We start from the raw sequence: 27,998 nt of genomic DNA, 5'->3' as shown, positions 1-27,998 counted from the left end.
ATATATATATATATATGTCTCATATATATACATATGTATTCCCACTTTTGTCCACTGAAAGCGCCTTGAGACTAATGAGCACCTCAAACATTCAAATTGCATTTTCTAAATTACATTTCCTAGTAAAAAAAGACAAGACTCTTTGGAGAAATAGTGGGCTCCAGGCCTGGGCAGAAAATACACAAATTTTACACAAAAATACACAAAATTAGCTTGAAAGAACTTGGTATCGCAGGAAACAAGGCCACTAGATGTATCAAAGAAATTTAGAAACCAAATAGAAAAGTCTTTCACAGATAAAAATATAAGAAAATATGAACATAAATAGAACTAGTAGCTACAGTGAATACAAAGACATAAATTACATTTAAAATTATGAGTTATTATGTCTCCTCTAAGGAAAGCTTGATAACTAATTGGTCATTTGGGAAACTGATAAATAAAGGAAAAGAATCAAACATATCCTGCTTTTCATATATACATCTTAAGATAACCCAGTGGTTCTCAACTGAGTTTTTTTATCTTTGCCCCGAGGGGTCATTGGCAATGTCTTAGAGATCTTTTTGGTTGTCAAATCTAGGGAAATGCGTTACTGCCATCTAGAAGGAAGAGTCCAGACACATGACTGAATATCCTACAATGCACAGAACAATTCCTCATGACAAAGAATTATCTAGTCCAAAATCATCAATAGCACCAGGGTTGAGAAATCTTGAGGTAACCAAATACAATCATGCAATGAATAATGATATTTTGGTCAACAATGGACCACATATACAACAGGGGTCTTATAAGCCTATAATACTGTGTTTTTACTGTAACTATTCTATGTTTAGGTATGTTTAGATACAAAAATACTTACCATTGTGTTATAATTGTCTAGTGTTCAGTAGACTGACATGCTGGGCAGGTTTGTAACCTATATCGTATAGCCTATTATACCGTAGAGCCTATGCATGCGGTAGGCTGTGCCATCTAGGTTTATGTAAGTATATACTTTATGATGTTTGAACAAAGACGAAATCATCTATTGATGCATTTCTTAGAATGGATCCTCATTGTTATGCAGTGCATGACTGTAGTTGAAGAGATAAAGTTTTTCTTTGTGCAAGCATTCCAGTTAATAAAACTAGAAATGTTTAAAGTAAAATACCACTTTTTGTAATCTCTATAAAAGGTGGATTTTGGCATTGATTATTATGACTGTTAATACTACATAAACATGAAAGAGCAAAACACCATATACATCATATTCTTGTCGATAAATAGCATACATGTCTGATGGAGAAATGTAATAAATGGTACCAACAAGTTGCAATTTGTTAAATCCATACTTTAAGATACTCTACTGGAAAGATGTCACAGTTTCTTCAAGAAATAAATTGCAAACAAGTAATATGAGGCAATGTGACACATCAACCATTTGCAAGAGATGGAATGCATTTGCTTTCTTATTGATATAATAAGCAGAAAACAATTTATGAAATCATAGAAATGTAAAAAAATAGAATATTTGATTATGATATTATGAAATTATTTAGAATCTTCTAGGACTGATGATGATATAGTGTTTATTTAGTGTTTATTTTTTTAAAAGCATTCTCCTGTTTCTAAGATACAGACTAAAATTGTTGCAGGAATATGGTATGATGTTGGTAGCTGGTTCAAAATAATCTAGAGTGAAAAAAGAAGAAAGCATAGAATATATGTAAAACAATTAGAATTTATCATATGGCATTCTCTTTATTGTATGTTTTCAAAATTTGGCATAATAAAAGTTTTTAAAGTTTACAAGTTTCTATTTAACCCCTACTGTAGTCATATTAAGAGAAAAAACATATAATGTAATGGTAACAAAATATTCCATAACATATATCAACTTGACACAAACCTTAGGATTACTTGCTTTAATGTGGAATTTTAATCATATTGTATGTAATTTTAAATATTAATTTTTTAATGTTCTCTTTAGATTGTAATTTTTTCAGCATTACTCATTTTAAGAGTCATTTTGTTGCTAGATAATGGCCCATAAAATAAGTATAACTTGTTTAATTTACTTTTCATTACCTACTTACCATTTAATTTTTTTCTACTTTTCAGTGTTATAAATATTATCAAAATAAATACTTTTTGCAAGTAATTTTTTTAACCAAACTCATTTATTTTAGGGCTCACCGGTCTTTTATAAATCCATCTCTTTGGAATAATTCCCAGAATTTAAATAACTGAATATAAGGTCTCATCATTCTAAATATTATTGATACATGAAGACAAATCACTCTCTGTAGATATGAAAAATGCATTTGGTAACAAAACATTACACCTTCTGTAACAATTACCTAAACAGGGAGTGCTTTGTTTATCTTACATAATGAAAAGCTCAGGGCTAGTATCATGGCACCATAGTGTCATCAGTAACAAGTCCCTTCTATCCTTTCTGCCATCTCTAATGCTACCGATGGTCATGATTGGTTGCTGAAGCACCATATCTAAGGACCAGACTGGACTAGGATGGAAGGGGAAAAACTTTATTTCAAAGCATTATCTTTCTATGTAGATAGGCAGCTAATTCCTGAAAGACTTCCAATTTTTCAACAGTCAGAATTGTGTTGCAAAGTCATGCCTGACTAGAAGGTATGTAGGAAAATATGAGTTTCATTTTCTAATCTGCATAAAAAAGATAAGGTAGATGAAAATGGATCCCAAGTGAGCCAATTCACAGTACGTGAGCCTGGGTTCAGGAATCCCAAAGTGCAAATGACAACCAGTCTTTTGTACAATCCTTCACATTCCACTTAATAATTACATGTAAAATGCTATATTGTTTTTCAGCTATATTCATTAAGCTGACAGTTATAATTTTGTATCTTTATTCATTTTATTATTTATTTTCTAAATTACCTATACATGTGTTTGTCATTACCTAACTAGGTAATTTTTAAACCATTTATATCAACAACTTTATGGGTGGCAGATGTTACCGTGCTTAGAGGACTGAGAGGTCAGAATCTGAAACTAAGTTGTCTGTTTATTTGTTAATGCTCAAGCTCTTAGCAATCATGCAAACTTGACATACTCCTGGGCATATAGCAAGTGTTCTGTACATTTCAGTTTATTGTTATTTTTGTTGTTTTTGACACAAGAAGCAATCACTAGAAAACTGAATTTTTAGGAAAAAAAAATAGTCTTCAAAATAATGTTTTCTATTCATCCTCCACGGAAAGAACTTTAGTTCTGGATATATTTTCCTGCTTTTTGGCATTCGCGAGTTTTTCATAATATACTCCATTATACAGTGAACTGATGAGCTCAGAAAATACCGCGTAAACTCTTCAGTTTTAAAGTGTTAATAATAGACACGAAGTATCATCATTCTCCTGTAGAACAGTTTGATTTTTAACCAAAACCACTTCCTTATTCCAATGGAATGCATATTTTGCAATTTGATGTCTTTGTTAGCAACTTTCTGATGGATGAACTATTTTAGCAAAGGACAATTTCCAGAAACCATCAAGTAACACTTTAGTGATGATTGTACAATTTGCCATAGCAGTTCATATAAACTTCTTGAGGGTATTTAACTAAAAATGAGTCAGAACAAACAAGTATTTTGAAGATTTGCTTCAAACTTGAGGAAATTCCAGTCTTAATCACATATACACTCCTGCTGGAGGTTATACTATATTTGGCTATAGACCCAGGGATACTTATACATGACAAAGGGAAGTGTTAATGAGCCCATTATTAGTGTTAGTTGTTTTTATTAAAATATCTCAAAGCTCCAGGAGATGAACTAATATATTCTTTTTATTTTAGATGCTTGATGTTTTAAGTGGAATATGAAACATCTTTGAATCACAGTGGCAGATTCTTGAGGATGATTAAGCATGGTGTCTATTAAAAAAACTATTCCAATTACCAAAAAGACCTGTGCTAAATAAAACTACACTCACGGAGTGAGGAATTTGGTATTTAACAATCTTTAAAGATTTTAATTTATATTCCTTAAGTTTTACTTCTATATTTTATTCGTTCAAAGTAAAGCTAACATCTGAAAATTAAGGACCAATTTAGAGACTTTCCAGTTTCAAAGACAAGTTTCTTCTAAGAGCTCTCTGTAGTTAGTCTCTCAATTTTCTGACTTTTTACACATTTCTCAGACTAGTCATTAATTTAATCTATTATTCTACTTCCAAATGTCTCATGATTATCACCAAACACATTTTTCTAAATCCACTGGATATTTTCCAACCATCTTAATACTTGGCTCCTAAGTAGCATTTACTTTTGTTAGCCTGGACCTGTATTTACCTTGGCTTCCTTGTCATGTATCTTTTGTGTTTCTTGTCTTATGTTAGGCAATCCATTTTCTGCCTCGTTTGGAATCTTACCTTCTCTACTGATTTGAATTCCTCAAGGCTGCCTCTAAAGATTGTCTTCTTTTCATCCTATAATATTTCCCTAGGTAATCATATATGTAGCAATTGACACCCATAAGTGGATTAACAAGAAATTGATATCTCAAGGCCAGATCTTACTTTTAGCCCCAGATATGTATACCGGTTGCCTCCTTGACAAAGTCTTTTGGATATCTCAAATCTCTGCATGGTCTATATCCAGATTTCCCTTTAAACCTTGGCTCCACATGTAATAGAACCTGTATGAATCCAGCTTCTAAGTCAGTGATTAAAAGTCAATCCTGGCCAGGTGTGGGAGCTCACACCAGTAATCCTAGCATTTTAGAGAGGCCAAGGCAGATGGATCACTTGAGGTCAGGAATTTGAGACCAGCCTGGTCAACATGGTGAAACCTTGTCTCTACCAAATAAAAACCAAAAAATCAGCTGGGCGTGGTGGTGCATGCCTGCAGTCCCAGCTACTCAGGAGACTGAGGCAGGAGAATCACCTGAACCTGGGAGGCTGAGTTGCAATGAGCTGAGATCGTGCTACTAGACCACTCCAGCCTGGGCAACAGAGTGAGACTGTCTTAAAAAAGAAAAGAAAAAGAAAAAGAAAAAGAAAGAAATAAAAGAAAAAAGTCATCCCTGATACCCATCTCCGTATTTCCCCTGTCCAATTAATCAAAAATTCTCTTGAATCTACTTGTTAAATGCTACTCTGGCTCATTTACTTCTTAGTATCTTTCACTAACACAAATTTTCTTAGTTCAGCTGCGATTTTGCCTTTTCCCTTAATATCTACAATAGGAACCTAAATCATCTACGTGCATGTACCCCCAGGCTTCCCTGCAATCCATTCTCTGCATTCAGCTAAAGCTATGATTCCATCACATTGATCAGATATTGATATTCCCTGAGCAAAACACCTCCATGCTTTCCTTTCCTTTTAGAAACATTGAAGCACCCCTGCTTACCTTTCATTTCTGCCTTCACTTGGCCCCTCATCCTTACCTGTTTTCCTGAAGCCTTGGGGCCTTCTTTTCCTCCCCTACTTTGAATCCCTTTTTATTAACTTTCACTTATTCTTCAGATTTCTGCATGCTCTCTGTCTCTCCTTTTTTCTCTCTCTCCCTGTGTATGTGAGTACATAATACGTACACACACAGAGAAGCTGTATGCACACACATATACACACAGAGAGAGAGAGAGAGAGAGAGAGAGAAGGAAAGAGAGAGAGAGAGAAAGAGAGAGAGAGAGAAGAAAAGAGAGAGAGAGAGAGAAGGAAAGAGAGAGAGAGAGAGAAAAAGAAATCTCTCCACAGTGACAAATGTGTATTTTCTTATAAGGCTATGGATGGCTACCTGTATTCACCTTTATTCTTTAAGCTAGGGTTGTGACTATGTCTGGCTTTATTTATTTATTTATTTATTTGATGGAGTCTTGCTCTTTTGCCAGACTAGAGCACAGTGGTGCAATCTCCACTCACTGCAACCTCGGTCTCCCGGGTTCAAGTGATTCTCTTGCCTCAGACTCCGGAGTAGCTGGGACTACAGGCATGCACCACCACGCCCAGCTAATTTTTGTATTTTTAGTGGAGATGGGGTTTAATCATGTTGGCCAGGATGATCTTGATCTCTTGACCTCATGATCAGCCCACCTCAGCTTCCCAAAGTGCTGGGATTACAGGCGTGAGCCACCGCACCCGGTCTAGCTTTATTCTTTTCTAGAATATAGCAAAGTGCTTGGGACCTAGTTAATATCTGAGAAAAAAATTGTTGAAAAAATAACAAATAAGGACTCAGCCCACAGTGGAGTTATGTATCACTACATTAATTCTACTTTCATGTATATATTTATCCTTTACCAAATTAAAGTATTTTTCTCTATAAGGACATGTTTGCTAAGTGAAAAGGAGTGTAGATTTGAATGTACACAAACGCATGTAACAATGATTTATCAGCACAGAGAAAACTCTCATTTATTGAGAGTTCAAAGCCAAAAGTTTCAGAGCAATATGAGTTTTGCAAATTAATCTTCCATGTGAAGCAGATATGTAGTTGAGTTGTTGATTTAACACGTATTTTCACCTTAAAGTATATGATTTGGCCATCAGCTGGCCATAGAGAAAGAATATGGGAGAACACTGTGGGATTTGGGGACATACAATCTTAGATCTTGTAGCCAAGGCTCTACTGAAGAGTTAAAAGTCTTTGCTTATTGATATATAAATCAATATTACTAAATTTAGAATCCAACATACCATAAAACATTTAAAGAAGTGAGGAAGAGTAGCACAAATTTGCCAGCTTTCCCATTTACTAACTCATACAGTTTGGCTGTGTCCTCACCCAAATCTCATCTTGAATTGTAGTTCCCATAAATTTCACATGTCCTGGGAGGGGCCCAGTGGGAGGTAATTGAATCATGGGGGTGGTTACCTCCATGCAACTGTTCTTGTGAGAGTGAGTGAGTTCTCACAAGATCTGATGGTTTTATAAGGGGTTTTCCCCACTTTTGCTTGACACTTCTCCTTCCTGCCACCACGTGAAGAAGGATGTGTTTCCTTCCCTGTCATGACTATCAGTTTTCCGAGGCCTCTTCAGTCATGAGGAACTATGAGTCAATTAAACCTCTTTCCTTTATAAATTACCCAGTCTTGGGCAGTTCTTTGTAGAAGCATGAGAATGGACTGACACACCAACTACAGACACTAAAAATACCCACATTCCTTGTCCAATAACCACATCATCAGTAGAAACAGGATATATTAACACACACAAAAATCAGAAGGACATTAGGATAGACATGGCAATTACATAAATGTAACTTTTTGTTAAACTGTGGTTAATGTTCTCATTTTTATCATTTCACTTTGACCTGGCAAAAGTGCCATCAGGAGATTGCCCCTGTTCCATAATTTTATATTTAAGAATCACTCATTTAATGTGAGAAGGACTCTTAGCCTACAGTGGAATATTGCCTTTTCCCATTCTCAGTAATATTTTTTAAAAGTTCATTTTTTTAGATATAGGCTCTAAATAATTTTAGTATCAATTGGATAACTGTTTAAAACTTAGAAGAAAAGTTGAAGTTTCCCTGTGTATTGTCAATAGAAAACACAGATAAGGCCATTCATTAATGGAAGAATAAGAACAGTAAATGGTGAATATAACTATTGCATGCTCTTAAGTAAATTTTCATTATTGAGACTGTTAAAAAAGCAAATAAAGTTTAATTGCCTTGTGATTAAGTAGAATCCTTTTAATGTCTTTGAATTCATCGGTATATCCCAAGACTCTGGTCTACTTTTAAGCACATAGTGTGCTGCTTAACAAATACCTATTGATCACTGTCAATGAGGAGTAGACACAATTAGAAGAAAAAGAACAGAGCTAAATTAATCCTTTACTGGGTGGGAAAGTTTAACAATGTCATTCCCTGGGTTTGACAGTAATTTTATTTAAAGATTTTTATAAATAACCTAAAAGTGGGAGTACACAGTAAATTATCCAAGCTATTCTAAGCAAAGGAATGCTGAATCAGTGGGAGTAAAGTGCAGGAAGAACTCATGGAGCTGTGTAGGGTAAGACAAATGGCAATTGAGCTCCAGTGTGAGCAAGTGTGAAATAAAGCATTTAAAGAACAACTCAAGATACGGAATAATAGATTATAAGGTATCATTTATGACCCAGGAAAATTATCTAAGAATTACAATATGCTCTTTCACTCAAAAAGCAATCTCACTCCTAAATATATATCCAAAGAAAAAGAAATTGGTATGTTTAAAAGACTCCTGCACTCCCATGATTTTGCAGCATTATTCACCGTAGCCAAGACACAGAATCAACCTAAGTGTCCATCAACAGATGAGTGGACAAAGGAAATGTGGTACACATACACAATGGAATACTACTCAGCCTTAAAAAAGAAAAAAAAAAACCTGTCATTTACATCAACATAGATAAACCTGGAGAATATCACTTTAAATGAAATAAGCCAGGCACAGAAAGACAAATACCACATGATTTCACTTTATGTGTATGTGGAATCAGAAAAAGTCGAACTCATAGAAGTAGAGAGTGGAATGGCTGTTATCAGGAGCTGGGACAGAAAGAAGGGGTAGGGGAGATATTGATCAAAGGATATAAAATTTCTATCGAGATAGGAGGAGTTAATTCAAGAAATCTGCAGGGTGAGGTGGCTCATGCCTGTAATCGCAGCACTTTGGGAGGCCGAAGCGAGTGGATTGCTTTAGGTCAGGAGTTCGAGACTAGCCTGACCAACATGGTAAAGCCCTATCTCTACTAAAAATACAAAAATTAGCGAGGCATGGTGGCACATGCCTGTAATTCCAAATACTCGGGAGGCTGAATCAGGGGAATCACTGCTTGGACCCAGGAGGCGGAGGTTGCAGTGAACTGTGATTCTGCCACTGCACTCCAGCAGCCTGGGCAGCAGAGTAAGGCTGTGTCTAAAAACAAACAAACAAACAAAAAAACCGCTGTCTTAAAACATGGTGACTAGAGTCAATAATAATATATTGTATTCTTGAAACATGCAAGAGTGGATCTTGTTTTCACCACAAAAATAATTACAATGTGAGGTGATGCATATGTTAATTAGCTAGCTTTAGTTATTCCACAATGTATACATACTTTAAAACATTATGTTGTACACAGTAAATACATATATTTTTATCTGTCAATTTAAAAATGGCCTTATATCCCATATAATCATTTAAAAACTAGGTAGCCTCTTAACCTTTTAAAATTAGCCTCTTTCTTATTCCATTCTGGCTTATAATAAGACATTATAATAAGATATAATAAGACAGCATGCAATGATTAATTTTAGAATTACCTTGACTGGATTGGGCCGGGTGCGGTGGCTCACGCCTGTAATCCCAGAACTTTGGGAGGCCGAGGCGGGAGGATCACCTGTGCGTCAGGAGTTCGAGACCAGCCTGACCAACATGGAGAAACCCTGTCTCTACTAAAAATACAAAATTAGCCGGGCATGGTGGCACATGCCTGTAATCCCAGCTACTCAGGAGGCTGAGGCAGGAGAATCGCTTGAACCCAGGAGAAAGGTTGTGGTGAGCTGAGATCATGCCATTGCACTCCAGCCTGGGCAACAACAGTGAAACTCTGTCTCAATAAAATAAAATAAAATAAAATAAAATAAAATAAAATAAAATAAAATAAAATAAAGAACTTGACTGGATTAAGAGATACCTAGATAGCTGTAAAGCATTATTTTAAGGTGTATCTGTGAAGGTGTTTCCAGAGGATATTGTCATGTCAGGGGACTGAGTGGGGGAAGATCTGCTCTCAGTGGAGGCAGGCACCATCCAATCAGATGGGGACCCAGATAAAACAAAAAGTCAGAGGAAAGGCCAATTTACTATATTTTCTGGATCCGGGACACCTTTTCTTTCTCCAGCCATTGGACATCTGAACTCTAGGTTTTCTGGCCTTTGGACTCTGGAACTTGCAATGAACAGCCCTCCAGCACCTCAGATCTTCTGTCTAGGACTGAGAGTTGCAACATTGGTTTCCCCTGGTTCTTCGGCTTGACGACAGCCGTAGTGAGACTTCTCGACCTCCATAACTGCATGAGCCAATTCTCCTAATAAATCTTCTTGTCTATCTCTATCTATGCATGCTTTTGATTTTGTCTTTCTATAGAACCCTGACTAATATAGAAATAAATTTCTATAAATAATAGAAATATTTTTTTGCTCACAGTTCTGGAAGCTGGAAAGTACAAAATCAAGACAGGGTGAACAAGCTCCCCAAAGCCTCTGTTATAAAGGCACTAATCCCATTCATGAGGGCTCCATGCTCAAACCTAATCACATCCCACAAAACTCAACTTCTTTATACTATCACATTCAGGATGAGGTTTCAAAATAAAATTTTGGGAGAACACAAATATTCAGACCATAGAATTCTGCCCCTGGCTCCCCAAAATTCTCACATGCAAAATGCATCCACACCATCCCAAAAGCTCCAAATGTTATGACTCACTCCAGCATCAACTCAAAAGTCTAAAGTCCAGAGTCTCATTTAAATATCTAAATCAGATATGGATGACACATGGGGTGTGATTTATTCTCAGGCCAATTGCTTTCTATCTGGGAATCTGTGAAATCAAATAACTTACGTGCTTCCAAAATATGATGGTGAGGAAGGCGGAGGGTAGATATTTCGCAATTCTAAAATGCAGAAATCAGAACTAAGAAATTGATAATTGGGGCCAGACGTGATGGCTCATGCCTGTAATCCCAGCACTTTGGGAGGCTGAGGAGGGCGGATCACGAGGTCAAGAGATCGAGACCATCATGGCCAACGTGGGGAAACCCCATCTCTACTAAAAATACAAAAATTAGCCAGGCATGGTGGCATATGCCTGTAGTCCCAGCTACTTGAGAGGCTGAGGCAGAAGAATCGCTTGAACCCAGGAGGCAGAGGTTGCAGTGAGCCGAGATAGCGCCACTGCACTCCACCAGGCAACAGAGTGAGACTTTGTCTCAAAAAAAAAAAAAAAAAAGAAAAGAAATGGGTAATATTGGTATCAAGTAAGTTCAAAACCCAAGTCCAACAGGGCAGACAACATTATATCTTAAAGCCTGAGAATAATCTTTGACTCAATTTCTTGCTTTCAGGATATACTGGGTTGTGTTCCCAAAGCTCCACATAGCCCTGGGCTTTCCTGGGTGCAACCCACGCAGCAGCTCTCATGGTTAAGGATTCACTCCTGTGTAATCCCTCAGGATTCCTCACCTCTTGACACTTACATCGTCGATTAGCTTTCAACATATTAATTTGGCAACACAAACATTCAGACCAAAGCAGTAACTATGATTATGTCAAATAATTGTGGAAATGCATATTTTTGGCAAATTTTATATGATAAATCCTTTAAATATATATTGTTTATTAACCTTTAGAAAAACAGGTTTATCTCATTCATTCAATTCAGAGAAAATGTCTGCATTGCCAAAAGCCAGTCATAGACATATGGGATACAACAGTCTCACTACTGAATTCTAATTACACAGTTAAAGAGATAGCTAAGAGATAAGTATACATTTAAGTATACATACATGTATACATATTTAGAGAGCTAGAGATAGGAAAAGATATTACATACATATATGTGTGTATATGTTATATGTGTGTATATAGATATAGGTATATGCAAACACCCAAACACATGTATACCCCAAGAAAGCTTTGGTAAAAAGAGTCAGAGTCCTGTTTCAGTCTAGCTGAAACAGATATGTAAACAAGAGATACGTAAACAGGATAAAGTAAGACTTCTCCTTTCAATACTTCTTACTAAGACTTTCTTTGCTTTGCTTTTTGGAGTCTACTTTACAAAGCACTCTCCAAACTGTCTCTTTGCTTGATTCCCTGGAGATCTTTACATCTTCTGCCAGTGAAAAGATGATGGCTGAGTGAGCATTGTGCCTTTCTTCTCTGAAATGGGAGAAGGGCAATTGTGAAAGACAAGGCAGAAAAAACAATCTACAGCTTTTAGACAGTTTTCAGGTAGGTTAGTTTTAAGAAATAGCACATGTGGATCTAAGATTCTGCACCTATAAAAGAAGACTAAAACCAGAAGCAAAATAAATTAAATCAAATGAAATAATTTCCCACGTACAGCTCATAGAGGTCCTATTACAAATGATTTATAATATTAAATTTTCATATTTTTCTTCTTCCTCCCTTTCTCTTTACTTTCCTTAACTTTCTCTTCCTTCTTCTATCCTATTTTCATCTTATGAAATAAAGTAAGCCGGGCGCGGTGGCTCACGCCTGTAATCCCAGCACTTTGGGAGGCCGAGGCGGGCAGATCACGAGGTCGGGAGATCAAGACCATCCTGGCTAACACGGTGAAACTCCGTCTCTACTAAAAATACAAAACATTAGCCGGGCATGGTGGTGCGCGCCTGTAGTCCCAGGTACTGGGAGGCTGAGGCAGGAGAATGGCGTGAACCCAGGAGGCGGAGCCTGCAGTGAGCCGAGATGGTGCCACTGCACTCCAGCCTGGGCGACAAAGTGAGACTCCGTCTCAAAAAAAAAAAAAAAAAAAAAAAAAAAGAAAGAAAGTAAAATATGGGCAAAAAAGTCAAATAAGTACATATCTATAGCTTTACTAAAAAAGTCAAATAGGTACATATTTATGCTTTACTGGTTTTTTTTTTCTAACAAGAAAAACTGAAACTATTAACTCAGTTCAGAAACTTAGGAAAAAAATAACGATTTCTGAGGAAGAAATCAGTACCAAAAAACCTATTGTGTGAGAAAATATTATTGCAAGGATTCCTATTTTCCCAATTTTATTTTCTATTTTCTGTATTTTATTAATCTCTAAATTTAATGCAATAAGAATTAGAGTCCAAATAGGGTTATATTTGAAAGTTAACAGTGTTAATGTGTTAAGAAACATATGAACTTTTTGAAACAGCAAAATAATAATAATAATTATTATTATTATTATAGGTGACGCTACTATACTGTGTCTATCAGGAAGCCAGTATTGTGCCATTTTTCATAAATTATCTCATTTAATCCTCAAAACAAAACCATGTAAAAGGCAATATCATACTGTCATTTTACAGATGAAGTAATTGAGACAGAGGAAATTGAAGCATTGTTTTAAATGTCACAGCTAGTACAAAATGAACCAAGCAACAAGACCCCAGAGACCGTGTCCTTAAAGATTATATTATACACCTAGATTTGCAAAGTGATATCTGTCCTATCAAATAATAAAAGTTATTCTGCATGACAGTAATTACAGTCATGTAGCACTGGCAAAGAAAAGATGGGTGTAATTGAGTAACCTACAAGTAGTCCAAAGAATGTATTAAAAACCGTGTGTGAGAGAGAACACCACATAGGAGTCGAATCGACTGGGAAAAGAAACCAGAAATATATTTATTTCCTATTGTTTATAAAAATTAAATGTTTGCAGGGAAAATTTTATTCTGAACATAGATCTTTTAGAATGTTAATGCCAAATACATGAAAACTCGGTAGCTTCTGACTTGAAGTTTGTAAATCAGCACCAATTCTGTAGCAATGAATTAATTAACAGATACTGAAATGATTCTTACAAAGGCAGTGTAAATACAATTTAGGCTTGACAGCGATGGTGTTTTGTTTTACCTATTATTTTCAAAACATCAAACTGTGCCAATAAAGAAATTTCCTTTACATAATTGTGCCCTAAAAAAATTCAAATGCCTTAGGAAAATGTAGATATATTTACTTCTCCAGCCACATAAATTTGATTTTGCAGGAAAGAGTGTAATATTTCAATAAAACAGTCTTTGTCATTTCACCTATAAATTAAGAGGTACTCTCCAAAATCCAATGAAGAAATCTTGTCACTGTGCAATTGTACATGTTGTAGCTATTTACATTATTTATTCTTACAAAAATCATTCTCACAATGAACTAAATCTGCTGAAATAGTCTGCCAAAAGAATTTGATTTTGTTAATACATATGCATACTTTAACAAATTGGTAGAAAGTCTGTTTAGTGCTGAAACAGTCCCATCACACCTTGAATTGAAGATGATCTGGTATAATTTCTTCAAACTAAATTCTTAGAATTAAAAAAAGACACATCATTACAAACAATCCCCTAGGATGAATGCTCAGTAGAGCAAAGAATGCTTTTTTAAAAATTTAAGTGTCTTTAATTATGTATACCTAGTGCCTAGAACAATAACTCATCCTCTGAAGATGCTCAAAAAAATACTTGTTGGACAAATAAATTATGTTAAAAGGCTAATATTTATTGGATGCTTACTACTTTCCAGGTATTGTGCCAAGCACCTTAAGTATATTTCCTTATTTAATGCTTACAATCACCTAATAAGTTTATACTTCTGCTGTTTGATATTTACAGAAGAGGACTTAAATGTCAACTCTTTTACCAATTATTTCATTCTGGGAAAGTTGATGAATCTCTTCCTCTCTGTGAGTCTCGGTGTTCTCACCTGTCAAATGGAGATAATAAGCTTATCTGGCCTGAGTTGTGAGAAATAATGACTGAAGAAATAAACATCGCAAAGATGTATCATAGTTCTAGACACATAGTTGATATATAGAATCACTAAATATCTTATTTCAATGGACCATAAAAGGAATTTTTTTTTCTATCTTATAGTTGTAGTCAACTCAAAGAGAAGTAAGACATAGTTTTCCTTGCTTGAATACGTGTAAACTTGTTATTTCTGTTGGCTTAGCTTCACAATGTGACTTCACATTGTCTTAGTCAATAAACCGTTTAAGGACATTTAAGGTGGGTGTATGAGTCCTGGATATGGTCAAAAGTCTTCTTTTGAATTTTCTGCTAAATGTAAATCAACATCTGCAAGAAAGTTTGCAGATTAGATGTCATCAGCTTGGAAAAACAAAACAAGAGAATACAAGCAATGAAGCAAACAAAGCAGGGACAGAAGTGGAGTATTCTTTTTGGAAATTCTTTAGTACCAATGCTTTTGCTGTCCCTGAGAACAGTAGAATGTGGAAAGACATGGTCACAGAGGGCTCTGGGTTGAAATCTAGTACAGAAGAATAGGATGCTAAATGCAAAGGGTTTTTAAAAATAGCTTAACTGATTTACTTCACCTGTGTTTTTCTTTTGTCAATGTACATATCATTGTATAAGTGAATGCAAAAATATTATGCTATTGGTGAAATCGACAACATTCAAACTGACAAGAAAGCGTCATGTATTTTCACTGGCAGTCTTTTTCTAAGGAGTCTATAAAAGAGTAGTGAGTCTTAAAATTGATGGCATTTCAGATTTCCTAAAGTGTAGTAGCTCATGTATTTAGAGAAAAGGAAGAATACATTTTATATAGTGCAATTCAAAACTTATCTTCCTTCCCAAAATAAGAATTTATGATTTATACCACCTATCAATTGGTGTGGTGATTACATTATCACATTCTACAGGAATTCCCTCGAAGCTGCATGTGTAACAAACTCTTCTCCTATCAACATTGGCTGAAGACATAAACAAAATCTTAGTATGTGTTAAACATTTTTAAGTCCCATATATCCAACATACATTATTGGTAAAGCAACCATTTGTTGGTACTGTCTATGTTTCAGGTCCTATGAGAAACTGAGAATTCAATGGTGAGCAACAAGGCTACTTTTCTTGCTGATAGCACTTGGTGTTCAAGGCTATGTGGAGAAGACCAACACAGTATTTTGAGATTATATTAGCTGAAAGATATTCTTGAGGAAGTGACACTTGGAAGGAGGTCTTATTGAGCCAAGGATTTTAACTCCAATGGAGAGGATATGGAAGATTAGTTTAAGTATTCATGTGTCCCTCTTAATGGCCATTGTGAGGATTAAATGATATAATCCATGTACAACATTTTGTAGGTACCTGAAACATAATAAGGCTCATTTGGCACATGTTATCTATTTGTATTACTAATAATATCATTACAATTGGCAAAATAGCAACATGCCCAGGAGCCTTGTGTCATGACAGATTGTGGCTGATAAAAGGGTCTCAAAGAAAGGCAGTGTGGCTCAAGTGGAAAGAAATGAAAATTGTGTAAGATGGGTTGCAAATGTAGGTAGGAGCCATTCCAGTCAAGGTTTGCAGCTGTACTGTTTTTCTTTTATTCTAAAAAAGGTTTCAAAAGGAGAAAGTGAAAATGAACTGATCAAATTTAAGCTTATAAATGATGACTTGCAGCAATGAGTCACAGGGATTGGAAGGATGTCAGACCAGATGCATATTCATTGCTTAGATGTTTTGGTAGTAGTTTTTCCAGCAAAAAGCAGTGGCACCAGGGAAAACATAACACCTGTATGGTAGCCAATAAATATTTTATTATTTTCGTATACTTTGAAAATACACATTGATAGGTTGTACACATTTTTAGTAAAATGGATGTTATAAATAAAATGCTAGTCCAAGAAACGACATATACCTGAGCTTTAATAAGTTTTATTGCTTTTATCAATGCCTGACACTCAATAAATTCTGTTTATTACTATTATAATTACTAGTATCACCTGCTAAATGAGATACTGAGGTGATAAAACATAGTATATGAAGCATTTTTAATTCCATGGTTCAAGAAAAACATGGAAGAAAAACATGTAATATAAACATTGTTCAGAACCACAGCTGGGTCTTCTAATACTTTATATAAAAATATGACAGCATCCCTAACATAGACAGTTGATATGAAATTATTGATTGATTAGTTTCTAAGTTAAATGTTTTCACCAAACTGATTTATATCTATGGCAGTATAGGCAGCCACACATCAACAATAAGACTCTGACTTAGGTTGAATCTTAAGAAAAAATAAAAAGAAAGATGGAAGTTTGAAAAAGGACACAGGGATAGAACATACTGATCACATCTTAGTCACGGCATAAGAGCTTTATTTAAAGGAAATAAAGTCCCAGGAGCAGTGGCTGACACCTGTAATCCCAGCATTTTGGGAGGCCAAGGTGGGCAGATCACTAGGTCAGGAGATCGAGACCATCCTGGATAACACGGCGAGACTCCGTCTCTACTAAAAATACAAAAAATTAGCCGGGCGAGGTGGCGGACGCCTGTAGTCCCAGCTACTCGGGAGGCTGAGGCAGGAGAATGGGGTGAACCTGGGAGGCGGAGCTTGAAGTGAGCCGAGATCGTGCCACTGCACTCCAGCCTGGGTGACAGAACGAGACTACGTCTCAAATAATAATAAAATAAAATAAAATAAAATAAAATAAAATAAAATAAAATAAAATAAAATAAACAATAAAGGAATTAAATTCAATGAAGAGATTTCATTGTGAAGGCCTCTTAAACAGGTAAGTAAGAGCTTAATGTATACTTCTACAAGAAGATTGGCATAGTAAAATTCAGGAACTCTTAGGAAGATGATAATTAAGAAATAAAGTTATCTCTTCTCAATATAACATCCAATCAAACTAACAACATGAATGATATACCTAGGTGCTCATGGATAGATACTGAATATATTGGCCACCTATGAGAGATGTGGATCATATGGGTACACACTGAGCAAGTCACATAGTGACAAAGTTTCCAGATCATTCCCTCAACAAAAGTAACCTTCATATTTTTAGTAAAAATTTACACTATCTGAAGTTAAGCCTTTCATTTTAGGGATATATTCCCTTGCTTTTATGACTGGAGATATTTCCTTTATGTTATGCAGCATATATGCACCTATGCACATAGGCTCTTTCCCCTTTCTTTTACACACACACACACACACACACACACACACACACACAAAGATCAGCAAAAAACAAAAAACCAAACAAACAAACAAAAAAAAACCACACAACTAAAAAGCATAAATTGTTGGGTGATTTTTGCTGAGAAATATTGTTCAGATATTTTAGCCACTCATTTTTGTTGTTGTTCTGGGTCGTAGGCATCTTCTATAAGGCAATTGTGTATGATTAAAGACAATGGATGCTAGCACCTTAGTGTCTACGTTCAAATGTTGTCTTGGTTGCTTGCCATTCCTATGGCCTGGACAAGCTATCCAATCTCTCTGCGCCTCGGTGGCCTCATTTGTAAAATGGGAGAATAGTATACTTACCTCCCAGAGTTGCGGTGGGAATTACCTGAGTCAACACATGTGACACATTTAGAAGATTGATTGATATCTAGTAGGTCTCAGTTTTAATCCTTTTGCCTGCCTCTGGGAAAATATTTTCCTTTTCTATCCTTGAAGCTGGAATAAGTCTCTTCTACCACTCATACACCAAATGCCCAGCATATTTTGTTATTCCTCTTTTGCCCGCCTTTCTTTTCTTACGATTTCTTCCTCCTTTTTTCCAAGCTTTCTGCTTAATCTTCAAATCATTTCTGAGTCTCTCTGTAACATGGGGGTGACAGTGTAGCATAGCAGAGTTTTCCGCTTTAGTAAGCATCAATGAAGCACATTTGGAAATAAGTTTAACATGCTCAGGATATCAACGTACATTTCCACGTCTCCAAACAAAATACTCTTTGTCACAGTTACAATAAATTTGGGGTTCTTTAATTTCAAGATTCATACAAATGGTTTCACAAATAAATAGTTTCCATTTTCCATTTCCTAGTTCTAAGACTGCAAGCTGTGTGGCTTGGGTATTTAAATTCTCATTTTCTCATCTATAAACAAGCGATAAAAATATCACCTATCTGATGGGTTTTTGTGAGAATTAAATGAAGTGAAACCTGCAAAAATAGTCAAAACAGAATCTGGCACATAGTAAGTAGTCAGTGAAGGACAGTTATTGATATTATTAGTCTATTAACTTTATGTTCCTAAGTGAGATGTAATCATAATGCAAAGAATATGGAGCATGTTCTGAGTTCCTTTGGGACAGGGATGGGGACTGATAAGTTATATAAAGTAAGCACTTTCAAAAGCATTATCATCACGTAATCTGTATAGGTAGCACAGAACGATGCTTCACTAAATATTTGACTCAACATGTAACAGGCAATCTGTTTATTTTAATAAATAATATGGTTTTTTTTCTGTATCATGTTTCTCAACCTTGGCACTACTGATATCTTGGTTCATATCATTGTAGGGAGTTTTTTTTCTGGGTATTGTAGGCTGTACAGCAGCATCTCTAGTCTCTTCCCACTAGAAATGTTGCACATTCTTCCTACTGGGTTGTAACAATATTTCCATAAATTGTCCATTATCTCCTGTGGGGGGTGGCGCAAAATTACCCTAGGTTGAGAACAACTGATTTACATTGATCTGCAAAGATGTAGTATTGGGTCATAATCTTCAACAACAAGATATAGCTTATACTGAACATTAAGAGAATAAAAAATAGACTATTCTTACAACTAACTTAGTACCATCAGTGATTTGCAATAATTACCCCTTTGTGGGGCCTAATTTGATAGAGTTCCAACATAAACTCACACCTTTTTTGCTTCATTAAGACTGAACATCAGCCACACTGTCTTCCTTTCATTTTATTGATGTAAACAAGAGTCAGAGCTTGGACTTTAGCCATAAGAAGACAGCACTTTACATTTGGATACTGTAAAATCATGATGTACTTCCCAAGAAATGTAATTTTTTTCTCCCCCAAGACTACTCTGGCCATCTCTAAACCCAGATTTGGTGAAGTCTGCCATTACCCTCTACTAGTATAAGAAAGTGATGTAAATAATAACTCAGGCTTTGAGGACTCACAAAGGTATCCAAAATTATGGAAACATGTTTAAGAATAAATTTGAAACTTTCGTGACAAATCAAATAGGTGTTTGTCATTTTACGATTTACAAGGTATGAATCCCAAACTAGTAAAAAATAAAGGTGGAGGCAGTACAAAATCTAGTGATGTAAAATGATTTTTAAATGTATTACCAGAGGCAGAAATTATAAGGAATGGGGTCGTTATTGTATATACAGTGTGAATAAACATATGTATGTATATGTGGATACTCATGGGAGAAGCTTAACATCTTTCACCAGATTCTCCAATGCTTTAAAAACTTCAAGTATAGTCAGTTCTACTATAACACTTGTTTTGAAAATGCAAACTTTTCCAAGGCAAATTTATGTGTGTCTGTGTGTCTATGTGTATCTCTCTGTGTGTGTATTGTAAGCAAGTATATCTATAAAGACACAGGTATATTTATATGTGTACAGATACAAATATATTTGCTCATGTGCAATTCTGTCCACAAGAACACTAGGCACATGCAGAAAACTGTATCCGGCTCCAGCTGAATACAGCTTGGTAGGAAACACTTATGCCTGACACACCACTCAGGTATTTCAATTCACCATGTGTTATTAGTCACACCCATCTGTGTTCTATGTCCAATTTCAATAACCCTCCTTCTGTCACTTCATAATAATTCACAAGCTTCAACCATTCTAACATCTGCATCCACAAGATAGTTTATATGCCATAACTATTATAGTATTTCTATATTTTTAACCATTCAACATGTATACAACTGTTAGACTTTTTCTTTCGATGTTTGTCTTTTCATATGTCATTGACGAAGTATTTGAGTATCAGGCCCCTAACTGTCTCCTCCAAGCCCTGTGAATTGTATTGCACAATTTTGCAGAGCGCAGTGGTTTTTTCAGAACGCATATGTCATGTTATAGCAGACCCCGACTGCAGTCTAATGATGTTGGCAAACGTTCCTCGTGTTGTTGGATTTAGCTCACTGTTTCCACACAAAGGTGTTAGTAATGAATGTTGATGTGGGGATTTTAGCATTTCATTAGTACAGTTTATTTCTTCCATATTTCCCTTTTTACATAAAAAGCAGAGAAGGCATTGTTTATTGAAAGAGTGGATTAGATGAGTGAACCATGGGGACAAACAGGAGAAAGGTGCAAAAGACAGAAAATAAATTATGAAAATGTTCCTTTTCCTTAATCATTCTCTAATTAATTTCTTATCTACTCTCAAGAGGCTAGAAAGTAGGACGTGTACCACATTACACAGAAGGTGGCATTAGCTCCTTTGTCACTGTTGGTAAGATTTTGCATATGAATCAGCTGTTGTGATGTGGATAGCTCAGTAGGTTCTGACCTGTTCAGCACTGTGGTTCAACTGCAGACACCATGAGATGATTGGCAAGGCCAGTGCATATCAGCTTCGGGTAGAGATCAGCCTTTTACATGAGAGATGAAATTATCACTCATAATATACATAGTACCTTCCTGAGTCTCATCTTAAATTATTCTTTTGCATACAACAACAATAACTAAAACACTAGAGGGATACAGTTTGCAATTTTGTATCTGTATTATTCTAATTGTATTATCAAAAAAATTCTTTTTTCAAGTATCTTCATTCATCTCTGCAGCCTGAATTTCAAATTACCATCATCTCTGCAGCCTGAATTTCAAATTACCATCGGGTTATAATGGGAGAAGAACTGGGAAGTTCATTTACATAATTCTTATTCTTACCGCCTTCCTTCTTTAGGTCCATTTTCCCTATCAAAAAAAGATGAAGTAAAATATTTTTGTGTATATATATATATATACACATATACGTGTGTGTGTGTGTACACAAAGTCAGTCTCACCAGCTGTATACATTATTACTAATTGCACTACCTTTCTCTTAACAATAAAATATTATAGGGCTCAGAGTCAATTATATCACAGCTGTGAAGTGTAAACAGTTTCCACTCTCTTACAATACTGGATCCACTTCCCCTTTATTTTGTCTCATGAAAGGTGGAAGAGCAGCATTTGCTAATTTGACATCTCAGGGCTAAGAGTAATACTAGCCAAAACTAAGTATATGCTAGACACTTTTCTAAGCATCCCACATGTATTAAGTCATTACATTCTCACTGTAGTATTATTATTGTTTTAGAGGTGGCATAGCAGAAACACAGACTGGTTAAGTGACTTGCCAAAGAGATCAAACTCCTTACTATTTGCTATGCTGCCACTCTGAGTTATAGAAATGTGAAGTAATGCTGGATTCCTTATTACCACAATTGGGGATATTATTGATTTGATGATTTTGATTTCCTTAGGATGTTATATAAGACAGAGAAAAATAAAAGTTCTTGTCTGGATTTAAATATATCTTTTGGGTTATTGAATATTTTTGGACTCCATATTTCTCAATTGCAATGCATGTATCATTGTTATTTGAATTATGTCCTCATAAAAAGTTAATTGTATAAACTTTGAAGAGTCATGTTGGATAGTTGTGACTGCATGATTTGAGATGGGAGATACAACCAGGGAAAATTTTTGATGTGGAAGATTTGGGGCAAAGGTCTGGCTTTCTCAGAGCTTTCAGTAGACTATAAAAAAACTGTTAAGTATTTGAATAATAGTCCCAAATAAAAGAAAGCCAGGTTTCTCCTATAGTTTCATTTCTCCTTTTTAGAGGGAAGAAAGCCTCATTGTTCTTGTAACTTAAGTCCAAAGGGTAAAGAGAAAGTGAAAATTGGAGGAGGAAGAGGAAGCAGGGAATATGTGATTTAGGGGAAGTTATGTCCACCTTTTCCTATCTCAAGCATGCATCCACCTACCCTCTTTCTATATTCTTCCTCAAGAGAGGAGATGATGTTCACCAGATAGTTAAAAATATTAGACATTGATTGAGCAATTATGAATTCTAGGTGCCTTAAAGTAAAAGAAGCCATGCCTGCCCTTTCTCTATTTCCCTTTTTCCATTTCCCTTTCTCCTACCTCTTTCCTTCCCCTCCTCCAACATGAGATTCTCTAACTTTTCTCTCCATTTATCTACCAAGTCTACATGGCTGGGCAGACACAGTTGACAACTTGACTCAGCCTCTCCAACAGCCCCAACCCACATGCTTAAGGAATGGTCACTCCTTCTTCTTACCAGTTCCATGTTGCTAAAAGAGTCACTTGACATAGCCATCTCTGAATCACCACAGATACAGCTGACTACAGGTATTTTAACATTTTTAAAAAGGAGAATTAAAGATACCTACATAAACCTCAAGTCTAAGTAGCCTCTTCCAACTCAGCCTTTTCCAGAACTCTTCACCTTAACTGAAGCTTGTCAATGACCCCCCTGACTCCCGTTTTATTCTTTGTTGTGTGTATGGCTCCTTTGGGAACCCCAAGAGAAGGAAAGAAGAGAGATCATTTCTGACTGTTCATAGTGTATTCGAACAGAATTAAAACCCCGTCATTAATGATTAACAAATATTTCATCCTGATTGTGTCAAACTTTTATTTTATTTTTTTAACCATTATGAAATATTTTGGGTTTCAGTCATAAAATTACACCAGGGCATTGTAAAAATGATTATCTGATATAATTTTCTGTAGATGAGAGTATATGAAGATATTAGTAGGAAGAAGCTGAAATGTATCAACTGACACAAATAGTTTTATTTTACTTCTAATTTTCTGAAGAATTTTGGAAATAAATTTGATACAGTGGCACTAAGGAATTGACACAGGCCACATGCCTGTGTAGTTAAAGTGTTAGCAAAAAATCAAAATGGTTTAAAAGAGCTCCTGCACAAAACTAATCATACACATGATACTTTTATAGCACTTAATAACTTAAAATCAATTCATGAAGCCTCAGTCAAGGAAGACTTCTAAGTGGTTAGATTTATTTTTTAGTGCTTAGAACAAAATCTGTTCTTTAAGAGGCTGTCAACTTTGCAATCACAATCTTTCTCTCCAGGTTCCCCCACCACTTTATTGAGTTCTGGAGCTGTTGATTTTTAAGTCCAATATGTAGGTTGATAAAAATGGTATTTTTAAGAAAACAGATGTTGTATCAAGCAGATGGACAATCTATGATAAAGACCAAATCAAACACAGAATTAAGTTGAAGTGTATGTCTAAATAGATTGGAACAGACATATTTATTCAACAAATATTCATTTAGGGAAGTGGTTCTTCAGTTTCAATGGGTATACATGTTACCTGAGGTATTTGTTTAAGAACTGAACAATTCAGAGATCCACTTCCAGTAATTTTTGTAGAGTAGGTTTGGCACTGGATCCAAGAACTCAGTGCTTTCTGTGCATTTGGCTCATTCATCCATTTGAACAACAACAAAAAAATGATGTAAGAGATAATTGTCTGTAACTCTACTGAATATTCAGGAGATGGTAAGAAAATAGACTTTGCAACTGAGTATTTCATGAAGGGAAAGAAAATGCTTAGGTAGTTAGACTAATAAATGAATATGTCAATAATCCATGCAATTGAAGAAGAATGAACACATTACTCCAGGACGAGAGAGGAAGAGAATCTAACCCTGCAGCAGAGATAAGGAAAAGCTTCATGTTAGAGACAAGGAAACCAAGTAGTAGAAATCCTGTAAATACGTCTAGGAAAATATTCATATATATATATTCCCCAAAAGCTAGAGATTCTTTCACAATTGGAAGCTGCAAGGCTGCAAATAGTTTGTTGAGTCCAAGAGAGGAGGCATATGTGGAAGAATGAGATAGCAGAAGAGGCTTTGGAATTGAGTGCACATAATGAATGTTCCTATCCCTCTATGCCATGATGATCTAAGGTTTGTCTAGATCCAATGAAAACACAATTTTCAAAAAGTGATTTGGGTAAATATTATCACATTTTATTGGAATGGGGAGAGATTGTAGAAAAGAAAATTTGATAGGGACCTATGCCTATAATGCAGGCAAGCAATAATAAGGGCAAGGCCAAAAGCAGTAACAATGTTTTGGGGTGAAGAGGAGAAATGGAACTGAAAGGCACTCTGAAGATATAGTAAATAGTATTTTGTGAATTTCTAGATATGGGTTTTGCATGGGAGCATGGGTCCAGGGTGAGTTCAGGCTTGGGGAGGAATATATGCATCAGACTGAAAGAATCCACAGAGATGTGTTAGGATAGCTTGATATTTAAGTGCAGTCATACAATTGTCAAATGTTGACAATAAATTAAAAGCATTTCAAAATACTGTAACTGGTCAAACAAAACATGTCTGTTGATCATCTATGGCCCGTATTTTGCAGAATGCACCCTCTGATTCACTTGGAGGAAAAACAGACCCTGAGTCATAAAGCAAAATGTTCAAAATTATGTAGCTGATTAGCGCCAGAGCTAGAACAAGAATTCCCATTACTTTTCATTTCCACTACAGAGAGTAACACTGTAAAAGGTTAATCTGAAATATTTGAATTTGTGTAAATTGAATACTACTATATGTCAACTATTAGATTATTGGCTTAGGATAAGCAAAATGAGTGACTACGCTGAAGGCCTAGAAATAGCACCGTCTCAGTGGGTATGACCGAAGTGATCCAATGGGATGATGACAAGTTTTACAGGAAAAGGGGCCACAATTAATTTATTGTGTATTTAGAAGTGTACATATGTTATCCACGTGGTTACTAATTAATTTGTTGTAACTATTACTCTAAGTCTTTCTGAATCTAATGGTCCAGTGAATCATGCCTAAGCAGAAGTATATGCTGAATATAAAGACCAGTGCCAGAGTTGGTAGTTACAGGCTTGCTAATAAAACATTCTTGAAGCCAAATTTAAATCACTTCATCCTAAATTGTAAAAAAGTATAAAGTACTGTGTTCCCAGAATTAATTCCCTTATTTTTTTAAAAAAGCAATTATCATCCTTGTAAATAAAAGGACTATAAATATCTGATATTAATGTAATAATTATGATTTTAATTAATGATATAGTGCTAATAAATGTGCACACGTGTGTCCTACTTGAATTTACCAATCCCGCTTATAATCTAAAAGAGAGAAAGGTGTTAATAAAACACATTTTATGGGAGATGGAGAAAAAAAGATTGAACATAAGCAATGCTGCCGTTAGCTGATTGCTTCCTATACAACACACCGAAAGAAATGAATAACTTGGTAGACAGGATGTGAGGTACGGGTAAGGAAAGTTGCCAGAAAAAATAGAAACAGAAAGGGAGAGTTGTTCAGGGTTCAAATTCCTTTCTTACTACTCAACATAGAAGTATCTGTGTTAGCATTCATGGTTCTCCACAGCAGTCACCTGGAATCAAAGGTCGTCAAGGTTGTGGATTTTGGCATAAAGTAATGAGACATATGTGTTACCTTTCTGTCTTTTTTTTTCTTAAATGTACTTACATTATGTAATCAACAGCATATAAAACCTATATTTGCTGTATAAATGTAGTCATCAAACAAAAGCTACCCAGATTAAAAAGTGAAGCATTTCTAGTACTTTAGATACACTTTATGTACCAATTTTTGATTATATCTTTCCTTTTCTTCCCAAAGCAACACTGCACTTAATTATATATCAATCTTTCAGTTATTTTACTTTATAATTTTATCATTAGGGATATATATGGATAAATGGCATATTATTAGGGTTTTCCTGGTTTTAAACTTGATATACATTGAATCATGCTCTATATATTCTTTCTAACTTGCTCTCTTCACCTTATATTATGTTCTTGAGATGCTTTCAGGTTGATGTATGTAGCCATAAGGCATCTATTTTTACTGCTTTATAGTATTCTATTGTACAATGCAAAAAAATCTATTTTCCAATATCCTATTAATGGATGCTTATGCTATTTTCAGTTTGGACTATTATGAACCAAACTACCATAAATATTAGTGTGAGCATGAGAGAGAGTCTCTTGGAGGTATAATTCTAGGAGTAGAAATACCAGGTTGTACAGTGATCCCTGCTGTAATATTTTACTTTTTTAAATGGATGCTCTTTGATAAGAATCAGAACAGTATATTATTTCTGAGTGTACCTAACAAAGTGAAGAACGCATTTTTTTATGTTTAGTAGATTTGTTTTCAAATCTGACCATGTCAATTGGCAATCATTCACGTAACATTTGTGGAAAGTGGCCAGTTTAAACCATTTTAATATATTTGCAACTGTTGACATATTTGAAATTTGATGATCTTGAACATAGGTAAATCAGAAGCATTTTTATAATTCCTTTCGTGTCTATGTGACATACATCATGATTCCTAATATAAGGAATAGCAGTGAATTGAGTCTAAAAACATCAATTAATCTTTAAGTTTATATATCCATTCTCTGTCATTGGACATACATTTTAGGTTGACAAAGGACCTAAAATCTTAAGGAATCTGATTAGTTTAACCAACATGAATATGTGTTTAAGATAATTTTAAACTTTTATTTTACATTAAGAAATCCAAAAAATATATAAATCTAGAAAAGTTTTATAGTGCAGGTTCATTGGCATAAGCTTTAGAATGACAGGACTTTGCATGCCATTTATCTCATGTTTTAAATAATAAAATGATATGAGAATTGTGAAAAGTCTAAAAGTAGATAATGCAAAGAGTGGATATGTGTCATTTTTGTTTCTTGTTTATTTGCCTTTTCAGAATTTTGACTGGCTTCCTCTAGTTTATGGAATCTCCCATCTCATGAGATAAAACATTCCTAAAGTTATAGAAACTAAAAGTACCAGGCTGATTTCCCAGTCTCCCTTATTACTAGGGTTCAATCATGTGACCTCCACTCTGCCAGTTTGAAGCACTGTCCACCAGCCTTAAATCAGAAGCTGGTGATAGCCAGGACTGTACAGAATCCACTGCTGAAAAAGGTAGCCACTGGCAGCAACTGTATCTTGTCTAGTGTGCTGTGTTGGTGAGGTTAGCACTGCCAAAAACAGCTCCTGGTGCTCAGTGTGACCACAGTGTTGCTTCAATTGATCAATTTATGCCAAAAGGCATAAATTTGGATGTTGCTACTGGCAATGTCACCTCAATTCCTGTCTCTCCAGCGCTGCTGTTAATGAATTCCACTCCTACCTGAACCAGCCAGAGTCAGTTTCCCTTGCTTTTGGCAATCTTGACTGAAACAGTATACTAAATACTTAAGCAGTACCAAGTCTATAGTAATAATGCATACAACTCCAAGTCAGAAACACTTGGCTTATTTAGTGTTGTATTCCCAGCACCTAGTTCAGGTAAACATATGGCAACCATGAAACAACTGTATATCAAATAAATCTTTAGTCATGAAAATGTTTACTCATTGAAGCATTATTTAAAACACTTTTAATATGATATTTATATGACACCTGATACAGCT

General features: G+C 35.3%; 1 protein-coding gene across 1 annotated transcript in view; it reads right to left on the bottom strand.

Moving 5' to 3' along the window:
* Positions 1-27,998, bottom strand: part of LRRTM4 (leucine rich repeat transmembrane neuronal 4) — a 782,577-nt gene that overhangs the window by 681,708 nt on the left and 72,871 nt on the right. The window lies entirely within an intron of this gene.

Source organism: Macaca mulatta, chromosome 13, assembly GCF_049350105.2.
Source record: "Macaca mulatta isolate MMU2019108-1 chromosome 13, T2T-MMU8v2.0, whole genome shotgun sequence".
NCBI lineage: Eukaryota > Metazoa > Chordata > Mammalia > Primates > Cercopithecidae > Macaca > Macaca mulatta.
This window is presented reverse-complemented; position numbering and strand designations above follow the sequence as displayed.